Below are 12,171 nucleotides of genomic sequence, written 5' to 3' on the forward strand. Positions count from 1 at the left end.
GCGGGCCTGGAAGACTTCAGCGCCGCCTACCTGGACGACATTGCTGTGTACAGCCACCAGTGGACCGACCACCTCCGCCACCTGCGGGAGGTTCTACACGCCCTCCAGCAAGCCGGGCTCACCATCAAGGCCAGCAAGTGCCAGGTCGGTCAAGGGTCCGTGACCTACCTGGGACATCAAGTGGGAAGCGGGCTGGTGGCCCCTCTCCAGCTCAAGATTGCCGCCATCCAGGCCTGGCAACCCCCTACGACCCAAACGGAGGTCCGGGCCTTCCTAGGGCTCACCGGATACTACCGGCGGTTTGTGAAGGACTATGGCAGCATCGTGGGGCCTCTCACAGAGCTCACCTCCAAGAAGAGCCCCAAAGCCGTCAACTGGACCCCGGACTGCCAATCGGCCTTCGAGAAACTAAAGACCGCCATGTGCACGGCCCCCGTGCTCCAGGCTCCCGACTACAGCCGGGAGTTCATTGTGCAGACAGACGCCTCCGATCATGGTGTGGGGGCTGTCCTCTCCCAACTCAACACCGAAGGGGTCGACCAACCAGTGGTCTTCATCAGCAGACGCCTGCTGCCCCGAGAACAGCGCTGGAGCACCATTGAGAGGGAGGCCTTCGCCGTAGTCTGGGCACTCAAGAAGCTCCGGCCCTACCTCTTCGGCACCCACTTCCGGGTGCAAACATACCACCGACCCCTGCAATGGCTGATGCAAATGCGGGGGGAGAAACCAAACTGTTGCGCTGGTCCATCTCCCTGCAGGGGATGGACTTCACGGTGGAACATCGTCCAGGCCAGGACCACGCCAACGCCGACCCTCGTCACGCTTTTTCCGCCTCAGCGAGGAGAGTCCCCAGGAAGATGGCTGACTCTCCCCGCCTTCAGCTGGGGGGGACGCATGTTGGACAGGCCGCATGGTCGGGCTGTCCCCCCATCCCCGCAACGGGACCCGGACCCTGGCTCTCCCTGAATCCCCAACCAGAGTCCCCGGCGACCCCCCGAAGTACCCTGCAATCCCTCCACCACAAGACACCAGCGCTGGACCCAGCTGGCCCGGGTCACCATCCACACCCCGGCCTCGGCCCAGCCGCCATCTTGGGTACTACAGCACGCGGCCGCGTGGCCTCAACTCGACCCTAACCCTGGGCCCGGCCAGCCCCGACATCGAGGCACCAACCTCCGCCCAGGAGGCAGAGTGACCACTTGGCGGGTCAATGGGAGAAGGAATCGTCAACGGCTCTCCTCCGCCAGGTGTCGATCACCCCAGGCCGCCCTGGGCGCTGGCTCCACCCCCCTGCTGGGTGTCTGGACTCCCTCATCCCGGACCTCCCGGCCCCCAGGCGCGAGGGTCCGGACATCAAAGGGGACCAGACCTATAACTGGGGCAGGGCCAGAGCCGGAGGGCAGTTGTATCCTGGAGTCAAGAGACCCGAGAAGAACTCATCCGTGACTGGCCTGCTGGCGCTGCCGCGGCCCTCTGCCTCGTGAAACCATCGTCTTGGCCTGCTGGCGCTGCCGCGGCCCTCTGCCTCGTGAAACCATCGTCTTGGCCTGCTGGCGCTGCCGCGGCCCTCTGCCTCGTGAAACCATCGTCTTGGCCTGCTGGCGCTGCCGCGGCCCTCTGCCTCGTGAAACCATCATCTTGGCCTGCTGGCGCTGCCGCGGCCCTCTGACTCGTGAAACCATCATCTTGGCCTGCTGGCGCTGCCGCGGCCATCTGACTCGTGAAACCATCGTCTTGGCCTGCTGGCGCTGCCGCGGCCCTCTGCCTCGTGAAACCATCGTCTTGGCCTGCTGGCGCTGCCGCGGCCCGACCCACAGACTCTCCAGCTCGAGGATTGTGAGCTCGCCTCTTGCCACCTCCTGTACCGACCCGGTACCAAGACTGTCCCGCTACCCCCTTTCCCTACAGAGACTAGAAGTGAGAGGACCCCCGGGTCCGAGATATCCTGTATCGCTAATATCCTTGCCTTACAAACCTTATATAAAGTATTGAACTCGACCTGGTGTGGTGTCTATTTGTGGGGAGGGAGGTGACTTGTCTGTACGATCGCCGGAGACGGTCCTCCTCGGGGACCTCTCCCTCAGTATTCGGCCGACCCTCAGGGTCCCCGTCTAACAGTTCTCCAGTCTGAGGCGCTGTGACCCTTGCCGCACACACAAGTCTGAGGGCTTGGGTCATTCATGTGTTCTCCAGTCTGAGGCGCCGTGACCCTTGCTGCACACGCAAGTCTGAGGGCTTGGGTCATTCATGTCTTCTCCAGTCTGAGGCGCCTTGACCATTGTCGCACACGCAAGTCTGAGGGCTTGGGTCATTCATGTGTTCTCCAGTCTGAGGCGCCGTGACCCTTGCCGCACACGCAAGTCTGAGGGCTTGGGTCCTTCAAGTGTTCTCCAGTCTGAGGCGCCGTGACCCTTGCCGCACACGCAAGTCTGAGGGCTTGGTCATTCACGTGTTCTCCAGTCTGAGGCGACGTGACCCTTGCCGCACACGCAAGTCTGAGGGCTTGGGTCCTTCACGTCTTCTCCAGTCTGAGGCGCCGTGACCCTTGCCGCACACGCAAGTCTGAGGGCTTGGGTCATTCATTTGTTCTCCAGTCTGAGGCGCCGTGACCTTTGCCGCACACGCAAGTCTGAGGGCTTGGGTCATTCACGTGTTCTCCAGTCCGAGGCGCCGTGACCCTTGCTGCACACGCAAGTCTGAGGGCTTGGGTCATTCACGTCTTCTCCAGTCCGAGGCGCCATGACCCTTGCCGCACACGCAAGTCTGAGGGCTTGGGTCATTCATGTCTTCTCCAGTCCGAGGTGCCGTGACTCTTGCCGCACACGCAAGTCTGAGGGCTTGGGTCATTCATGTGTTCTCCAGTCTGAGGCACCATGACCCGCACCGCACACGCAAGTCTGAGGGATTGGGTCATTCATGTGTTCTCCAGTCTGAGGTGCCGTGACCCTTGCCTCACACGCAAGTCTGAGGGCTTGGGTCATTCATGTCTTCTCCAGTCTGAGGCGCCGTGACCCTTGCCGCACACTCAAGTCTGAGGGCTTGGGTCATTCATGTCTTCTCCAGTCTGAGGCGCCGTGACCCTTGCCGCACACGCAAGTCTGAGGGCTTGGGTCATTCATGTGTTCTCCAGTCTGAGGCGCCGTGACCCTTGCCACACATGCAAGTCTGAGGGCTTGGGTCCTTCACGTGTTCTCCAGTCCGAGGCGCCGTGACCCTTGCCGCACACGCAAGTCTGAGGGCTTGGGTCATTCACGTCTTCTCCAATCCGAGGCACCGTGACCCTTGCCGGTACACGCAAGTCTGAGGGCTTGGGTCATTCATTTCTTCTCCAGTCCGAGGCGCCGTGACTCTTGCCGCACACGCAAGTCTGAGGGCATGGGTCATTCATGTGTTCTCCAGTCTGAGACACCGTGACACGTGCCGCACACGCAAGTCGGAGGGCTTGGGTCATTCATGTCTTCTCCAGTCCGAGGCGCCGTGACTCTTGCCGCACACGCAAGTCTGAGGGCATGGGTCATTCATGTGTTCTCCAGTCTGAGACACCGTGACACGCGCCGCACACGCAAGTGTGAGGGCTTGGGTCATTCATGTGTACTCCAGTCTGAGGCGCCGTGACCCTTGCCACACATGCTAGTCTGAGGGCTTGGGTCCTTCATGTGTTCTCCAGTCTGAGGCGCCGTGACCCTTGCCACACACGCAAGTCTGAGGGCTTGGGTCATTCATGTGTTCTCCAGTCTGAGGCGCTGTGACCCTTGCCGCACACGCAAGTCTGAGGGCTTGGGTCATTCATGTGTTCTCCAGTCTGAGGCTCCGTGACCCTTGCCGCACATGCAAGTCTGAGGGCTTGGGTCCTTCACGTCTTCTCCAGTCTGAGGCGCCGTAACCCTTGCCGCACACGCAAGTCTGAGGGCTTGGGTCATTCACGTGTTCTCCAGTCCGAGGCGCCGTGACCCTTGCCGCACACGCAAGTCTGAGGGCTTGGGTCATTCACGTCTTCTCCAATCCGAGGCACCGTGACCCTTGCCGCACACGCAAGTCTGAGGGCTTGGGTCATTCATTTCTTCTCCAGTCCGAGGCGCCGTGACTCTTGCCGCACACGCAAGTCTGAGGGCATGGGTCATTCATGTGTTCTCCAGTCTGAGACACCGTGACACGTGCCGCACACGCAAGTCGGAGGGCTTGGGTCATTCATGTGTTCTCCAGTCTGAGGCGCCGTGACCCTTGCCGCACACGCAAGTCTGAGGGCTTGGGTCCTTCATGTGTTCTCCAGTCTAAGGCGCCGTGACCCTTGCCACACACGCAAGTCTGAGGGCTTGGGTCATTGATGTGTTCTCCAGTCTGAGGCGCTGTGACCCTTGCCGCACACGCAAGTCTGAGGGCTTGGGTCATTCATGTGTTCTCCAGTCTGAGGCGCCGTGACCCTTGCCGCACACGCAAGTCTGAGGGCTTGGGTCATTCATGTCTTCTCCAGTCTGAGGCGCCTTGACCCTTGTCGCACACGCAAGTCTGAGGGCTTGGGTCATTCATGTCTTCTCCAGTCTGAGGCGCCTTGACCCTTGCCGCACACGCAAGTCTGAGGGCTTGGGTCATTCATGTGTTCTCCAGTCTGAGGCGCCGTGACCCTTGCCGCACACGCAAGTCTGAGGCCTTGGGTCATTCATGTCTTCTCCAGTCTGAGGCGCTGTGACCCTTGCCGGACACGCAAGTCTGAGGGCTTGGGTCATTCATGTCTTCTTCAGTCTGAGGAGCCGTGACCCTTGCCGCACACGCAAGTCTGAGGGCTTGGGTCATTCACGTATTCTCCAGTCTGAGGCACCGTGACCCTTGCCGCACACGCAAGTCTGAGGGCTTGGGTCATTCACTTATTCTCCAGTCTAAGGCGCCGTGACCCTTGCCGCACACGCAAGTCTGAGGGCTTGGGTCATTCACGTCTTCTCCAGTCTGAGGCGCCGTGACCCTTGCCGCACACGCAAGTCTGAGGGCTTGGGTCCTTCACGTGTTCTCCAGTCTGAGGCGCCGTGACCCACGCCGCACACGCAAGTCAGAGGGCTTGAGTACTTCACATGTTCTCCAGTCTGCGGCGCCGTGACCCTTGCCGCACACGCAAGTCTGAGGGCTTGGGTCCTTCAAGTGTTCTCCAGTACGAGGCGCCGTGACCCTTGCCGCACACGCAAGTCTGAGGGCTTGGGTCATTCACGTGTTCTCCAGTCTGAGGCGACGTGACCCTTGCCGCACATGCAAGTCTGAGGGCTTGGGTCCTTCACGTCTTCTCCAGTCTGAGGCGCCGTGACCCTTGCCGCACACGCAAGTCTGAGGGCTTGGGTCCTTCACGTCTTCTCCAGTCTGAGGCGCCATGACCCTTGCCGCACACGCAAGTCTGAGGGCTTGGGTCATTCACGTGTTCTCCAGTCCGAGGCGCCGTGACCCTTGCCTCACACGCAAGTCTGAGGGCTTGGGTCATTCATGTGTTCTCCAGTCTGAGGCGCCGTGACCCTTGCCGCACACGCAAGTCTGAGGGCTTTGGTCATTCATGTGTTCTCCAGTCTGAGGCGCCGTGACCCTTGCCGCACACGCAAGTCTGAGGGCTTGGGTCATTCATGTTTTCTCCAGTCTGAGGCGCCGTGACCCTTGCCGCACACGCAAGTCTGAGGGCTTGGGTCATTCATGTGTTCTCCAGTCTGAGGCGCCGTGACCCTTGCCGCACACGCAAGTCTGAGGGCTTGGGTCATTCACGTATTCTCCAGTCTGAGGCACCGTGACCCTTGCTGCACACGCAAGTCTGAGGGCTTCGGTCATTCACGTATTCTCCAGTCTAAGGCGCCGTGACCCTTGACGCACACGCAAGTCTGAGGGCTTGGGTCCTTCAAGTGTTCTCCAGTCTGAGGCAGCATGACCCTTGCCGCACACGCAAGTCTGAGGGCTTGGGTCATTCACGTGTTCTCCAGTCTGAGGCGACGTGACCCTTGCCGCACACGCAAGTCTGAGGGCTTGGGTCCTTCACGTCTTCTCCAGTCTGAGGCGCCGTGACCCTTGCCGCACAGGCAAGTCTGAGGGCTTGGGTCCTTCACGTCTTCTCCAGTCTGAGGCGCCGTGACCCTTGCCGCACACGCAAGTCTGAGGGCTTGGGTCATTCACGTGTTCTCCAGTCTGAGGCGCCGTGACCCTTGCCGCACACGCAAGTCTGAGTGCTTGGGTCATTCACGTCTTCTCCAATCCGAGGCACCGTGACCCTTGCCGCACACGCAAGTCTGAGGGCTTGGGTCATTCATTTCTTCTCCAGTCCGAGCCGCCATGACTCTTGCCGCACACGCAAGTCTGAGGGCATGGGTCATTCATGTGTTCTCCAGTCTGAGACACCGTGACACGTGCCGCACACGCAAGTCGGAGGGCTTGGGTCATTCATGTGTTCTCCAGTCTGAGGCGCCGTGACCCTTGCCGCACACGCAAGTCTGAGGGCTTGGGTCCTTCATGTGTTCTCCAGTCTAAGGCGCCGTGACCCTTGCCACACACGCAAGTCTGAGGGCTTGGGTCATTGATGTGTTCTCCAGTCTGAGGCGCTGTGACCCTTGCCGCACACGCAAGTCTGAGGGCTTGGGTCATTCATGTGTTCTCCAGTCTGAGGCGCCGTGACCCTTGCCGCACACGCAAGTCTGAGGGCTTGGGAAATTCATGTCTTCTCCAGTCTGAGGCGCCTTGACCCTTGTCGCACACGCAAGTCTGAGGGCTTGGGTCATTCATGTCTTCTCCAGTCTGAGGCGCCTTGACCCTTGCCGCACACGCAAGTCTGAGGGCTTGGGTCATTCATGTGTTCTCCAGTCTGAGGCGCCGTGACCCTTGCCGCACACGCAAGTCTGAGGCCTTGGGTCATTCATGTCTTCTCCAGTCTGAGGCGCTGTGACCCTTGCCGGACACGCAAGTCTGAGGGCTTGGGTCATTCATGTCTTCTTCAGTCTGAGGAGCCGTGACCCTTGCCGCACACGCAAGTCTGAGGGCTTGGGTCATTCACGTATTCTCCAGTCTGAGGCACCGTGACCCTTGCCGCACACGCAAGTCTGAGGGCTTGGGTCATTCACTTATTCTCCAGTCTAAGGCGCCGTGACCCTTGCCGCACACGCAAGTCTGAGGGCTTGGGTCATTCAAGTCTTCTCCAGTCTGAGGCGCCGTGACCCTTGCCGCACACGCAAGTCTGAGGGCTTGGGTCCTTCACGTGTTCTCCAGTCTGAGGCGCCGTGACCCACGCCGCACACGCAAGTCAGAGGGCTTGAGTACTTCACATGTTCTCCAGTCTGCGGCGCCGTGACCCTTGCCGCACACGCAAGTCTGAGGGCTTGGGTCCTTCAAGTGTTCTCCAGTACGAGGCGCCGTGACCCTTGCCGCACACGCAAGTCTGAGGGCTTGGGTCATTCACGTGTTCTCCAGTCTGAGGCGACGTGACCCTTGCCGCACATGCAAGTCTGAGGGCTTGGGTCCTTCACGTCTTCTCCAGTCTGAGGCGCCGTGACCCTTGCCGCACACGCAAGTCTGAGGGCTTGGGTCCTTCACGTCTTCTCCAGTCTGAGGCGCCATGACCCTTGCCGCACACGCAAGTCTGAGGGCTTGGGTCATTCACGTGTTCTCCAGTCCGAGGCGCCGTGACCCTTGCCTCACACGCAAGTCTGAGGGCTTGGGTCATTCATGTGTTCTCCAGTCTGAGGCGCCGTGACCCTTGCCGCACACGCAAGTCTGAGGGCTTTGGTCATTCATGTGTTCTCCAGTCTGAGGCGCCGTGACCCTTGCCGCACACGCAAGTCTGAGGGCTTGGGTCATTCATGTGTTCTCCAGTCTGAGGCGCCGTGACCCTTGCCGCACACGCAAGTCTGAGGGCTTGGGTCATTCACGTATTCTCCAGTCTGAGGCACCGTGACCCTTGCTGCACACGCAAGTCTGAGGGCTTCGGTCATTCACATATTCTCCAGTCTAAGGCGCCGTGACCCTTGACGCACACGCAAGTCTGAGGGCTTGGGTCCTTCAAGTGTTCTCCAGTCTGAGGCAGCATGACCCTTGCCGCACACGCAAGTCTGAGGGCTTGGGTCATTCACGTGTTCTCCAGTCTGAGGCGACGTGACCCTTGCCGCACACGCAAGTCTGAGGGCTTGGGTCCTTCACGTCTTCTCCAGTCTGAGGCGCCGTGACCCTTGCCGCACAGGCAAGTCTGAGGGCTTGGGTCCTTCACGTCTTCTCCAGTCTGAGGCGCCGTGACCCTTGCCGCACACGCAAGTCTGAGGGCTTGGGTCATTCACGTGTTCTCCAGTCTGAGGCGCCGTGACCCTTGCCGCACACGCAAGTCTGAGTGCTTGGGTCATTCACGTCTTCTTTAGTCCGAGGCGCCGTGACCCTTGCCGCACACGCAAGTCTGAGGGCTTGGGTCATTCATGTCTTCTCCAGTCCGAGGCGCCGTGACTCTTGCCGCACACGCAAGTCTGAGGGCATGGGTCATTCATGTGTTCTCCAGTCTGAGACACCGTGACACGCGCCGCACACGCAAGTCTGAGGGCTTGGGTCATTCATGTGTTCTCCAGTCTGAGGCGCCGTGACCCTTGCCGCACATGCTAGTCTGAGGGCTTGGGTCCTTCATGTGTTCTCCAGTCTGAGGCGCCGTGACCCTTGCCACACACGCAAGTCTGAGGGCTTGGGTCATTCATGTGTTCGCAAGTCTGAGGCGCTGTGACCCTTGCCGCACACGCAAGTCTGAGGGCTTGGGTCATTCATGTGTTCTCCAGTCTGAGGCGCCGTGACCCTTGCCACACATGCAAGTCTGAGGGCTTGGGTCCTTCACGTCTTCTCCAGTCTGAGGCGCCGTAACCCTTGCCGCACATGCAAGTCTGAGGGCTTGGGTCATTCACGTGTTCTCCAGTCCGAGGCGCCGTGACCCTTGCCGCACACGCAAGTCTGAGGGCTTGGGTCATTCACGTCTTCTCCAATCCGAGGCACCGTGACCCTTGCCGGTACACGCAAGTCTGAGGGCTTGGGTCATTCATTTCTTCTCCAGTCCGAGGCGCCGTGACTCTTGCCGCACACGCAAGTCTGAGGGCATGGGTCATTCATGTGTTCTCCAGTCTGAGACACCGTGACACGTGCCGCACACGCAAGTCGGAGGGCTTGGGTCATTCATGTGTTCTCCAGTCTGAGGCGCCGTGACCCTTGCCGCACACGCAAGTCTGAGGGCTTGGGTCCTTCATGTGTTCTCCAGTCTAAGGCGCCGTGACCCTTGCCACACACGCAAGTCTGAGGGCTTGGGTCATTGATGTGTTCTCCAGTCTGAGGTGCTGTGACCCTTGCCGCACACGCAAGTCTGAGGGCTTGGGTCATTCATGTGTTCTCCAGTCTGAGGCACCGTGACCCTTGCCGCACACGCAAGTCTGAGGGCTTGGGTCATTCATGTCTTCTCCAGTCTGAGGCGCCTTGACCCTTGTCGCACATGCAAGTCTGAGGGCTTGGGTCATTCATGTGTTCTCCAGTCTGAGGCGCCGTGACCCTTGCCGCACACGCAAGTCTGAGGGCTTGGGTCCTTCAAGTGTTCTCCAGTCTGAGGCGCCGTGACCCTTGCCGCACATGCAAGTCTGAGGGCTTGGGTCATTCACGTGTTCTCCAGTCTGAGGCGACGTGACCCTTGCCGCACACGCAAGTCTGAGGGCTTGGGTCATTCATGTCTTCTCCAGTCTGAGGCGACGTGACCCTTGCCGCACACGCAAGTCTGAGGGCTTGGGTCATTCATGTGTTCTCCAGTCTAAGGCGCCGTGACCCTTGCCGCACACGCAAGTCTGAGGGCTTGGGTCCTTCACGTCTTCTCCAGTCTGAGGCGCCGTGACCCTTGCCGCACACGCAAGTCTGAGGGCTTGGGTCATTCACGTGTTCTCCAGTCCGAGGCGCCGTGACCCTTGCTGCACACGCAAGTCTGAGGGCTTGGGTCATTCACGTCTTCTCCAGTCTGAGGCTCCGTGACCCTTGCCGCACACGCAAGTCTGAGGGCTTGGGTCATTCATGTGTTCTCTAGTCTGAGGCACCGTGACCCGCGCCGCACACACAAGTCTGCGGGCTTGGGTCATTCATGTGTTCTCCAGTCTGAGGCGCCGTGACCCTTGCCGCACACGCAAGTCTGAGGGCTTAGGTCATTCATGTGTTCTCCAGTCTGAGGCGCCATGACCCGCGCCGCACATGCAAGTCTGAGGGCTTGGGTCCTTCATGTCTTCTCCAGTCTGAGGCTCCGTGACCCTTGCCACACACGCAAGTCTGAGGGCTTGGGTCATTCATGTGTTCTCCAGTCTGAGGCGCTGTGACCCTTGCCGCACACGCAAGTCTGAGGGCTTGGGTCATTCATGTGTTCTCCAGTCTGAGGTGCCGTGACCCTTGCCGCACACGCAAGTCTGAGGGCTTGGGTCATTCATGTCTTCTCCAGTCTGAGGCGCCTTGACCCTTGTCGCACACGCAAGTCTGAGGGCTTGGGTCATTCATGTCTTCTCCAGTCTGAGGCGCCGTGACCCTTGCCGCACACGCAAGTCTGAGGGCTTGGGTCATTCATGTATTCTCCAGTCTTAGGCGCCGTGACCCTTGCCGCACACGCAAGTCTGAGGGCTTGGGTCATTCACGTGTTCTCCAGTCTGAGGCGACGTGACCCTTGCCGCACACGCAAGTCTGAGGGCTTGGGTCCTTCACGTCTTCTCCAGTCTGAGGCGCCGTGACCCTTGCCGCACACACAAGTCTGACGGCTTGGGTCCTTCACGTCTTCTCCAGTCAGAGGCGCCGTGACCCTTGCCGCACACGCAAGTCTGAGGGCTTGGGTCATTCACGTGTTCTCCAGTCCGAGGCGCCGTGACCCTTGCTGCACACGCAAGTCTGAGGGCTTGGGTCATTCACGTCTTCTCCAGTCCGAGGCGCCGTGACCCACGCCGCACACGCAAGTCGGAGGGCTTGGGTCATTCATGTGTTCTCCACTCTGAGGCGCCGTGACCCTTGCCGCACACGCAAGTCTGAGGGCTTGGGTCCTTCATGTGTTCTCCAGTCTAAGGTGCCGTGACCCTTGCCACACACGCAAGACTGAGGGCTTGGGTCATTGATGTGTTCTCCAGTCTGAGGCGCTGTGACCCTTGCCGCACACACAAGTCTGAGGGCTTGGGTCATTCATGTGTTCTCCAGTCTGAGGCGCCATGACCCTTGCCGCACACGCAAGTCAGAGGGCTTGGGTCATTCATGTCTTCTCCAGTCTGAGGCGCCTTGACCCTTGTCGCACACGCAAGTCTGAGGGCTTGGGTCATTCATGTGTTCTCCAGTCTGAGGCGCCGTGACCCTTGCCGCACACGCAAGTCTGAGGGCTTGGGTCCTTCAAGTGTTCTCCAGTCTGAGGCGCCGTGACCCTTGCCGCACACGCAAGTCTGAGGGCTTGGGTCATTCACGTGTTCTCCAGTCTGAGGCGACGTGACCCTTGCCGCACACGCAAGTCTGAGGGCTTGGGTCCTTCATGTCTTCTCCAGTCCGAGGCGCCGTGACTCTTGCCGCACACGCAAGTCTGAGGGCATGGGTCATTCATGTGTTCTCCAGTCTGAGGTGACGTGACCCTTGCCGCACACGCAAGTGTGAGGGCTTGGGTCCTTCACGTCTTTTCCAGTCCGAGGCGCCGTGACCCTTGCCGCACACGCAAGTCTGAGGGCTTGGGTCATTCATGTCTTCTCCAGTCCGAGGCGCCGTGACTCTTGCCGCACACGCAAGTCTGAGGGCATGGGTCATTCATGTGTTCTCCAGTCTGAGACACCGTGACACGCGCCGCACACGCAAGTCTGAGGGCTTGGGTCATTCATGTGTTCTCCAGTCTGAGACACCGTGACACGCGCCGCACACGCAAGTCTGAGGGCTTGGGTCATTCATGTGTTCTCCAGTCTGAGGCACCGTGACCCTTGCCGCACACGCAAGTCTGAGGGCTTGGGTCCTTCATATGTTCTCCAGTCTGAGGCGCCGTGACCCTTGCCACACACGCAAGTCTGAGGGCTTGGGTCATTCATGTGTTCTCCAGTCCGAGGCGCCGTGACGCTTGCCGCACACGCAAGTCTGAGGGCTTGGGTCATTCACGTCTTTTCCAGTCCGAGGCGCCGTGACCCTTGCCGCACACGCAAGTCTGAGGGCTTGGGTCATTCATGTGTT

This window comes from Lissotriton helveticus, chromosome 12 (assembly GCF_964261635.1).
Source record: "Lissotriton helveticus chromosome 12, aLisHel1.1, whole genome shotgun sequence".
Lineage (NCBI taxonomy): Eukaryota > Metazoa > Chordata > Amphibia > Caudata > Salamandridae > Lissotriton > Lissotriton helveticus.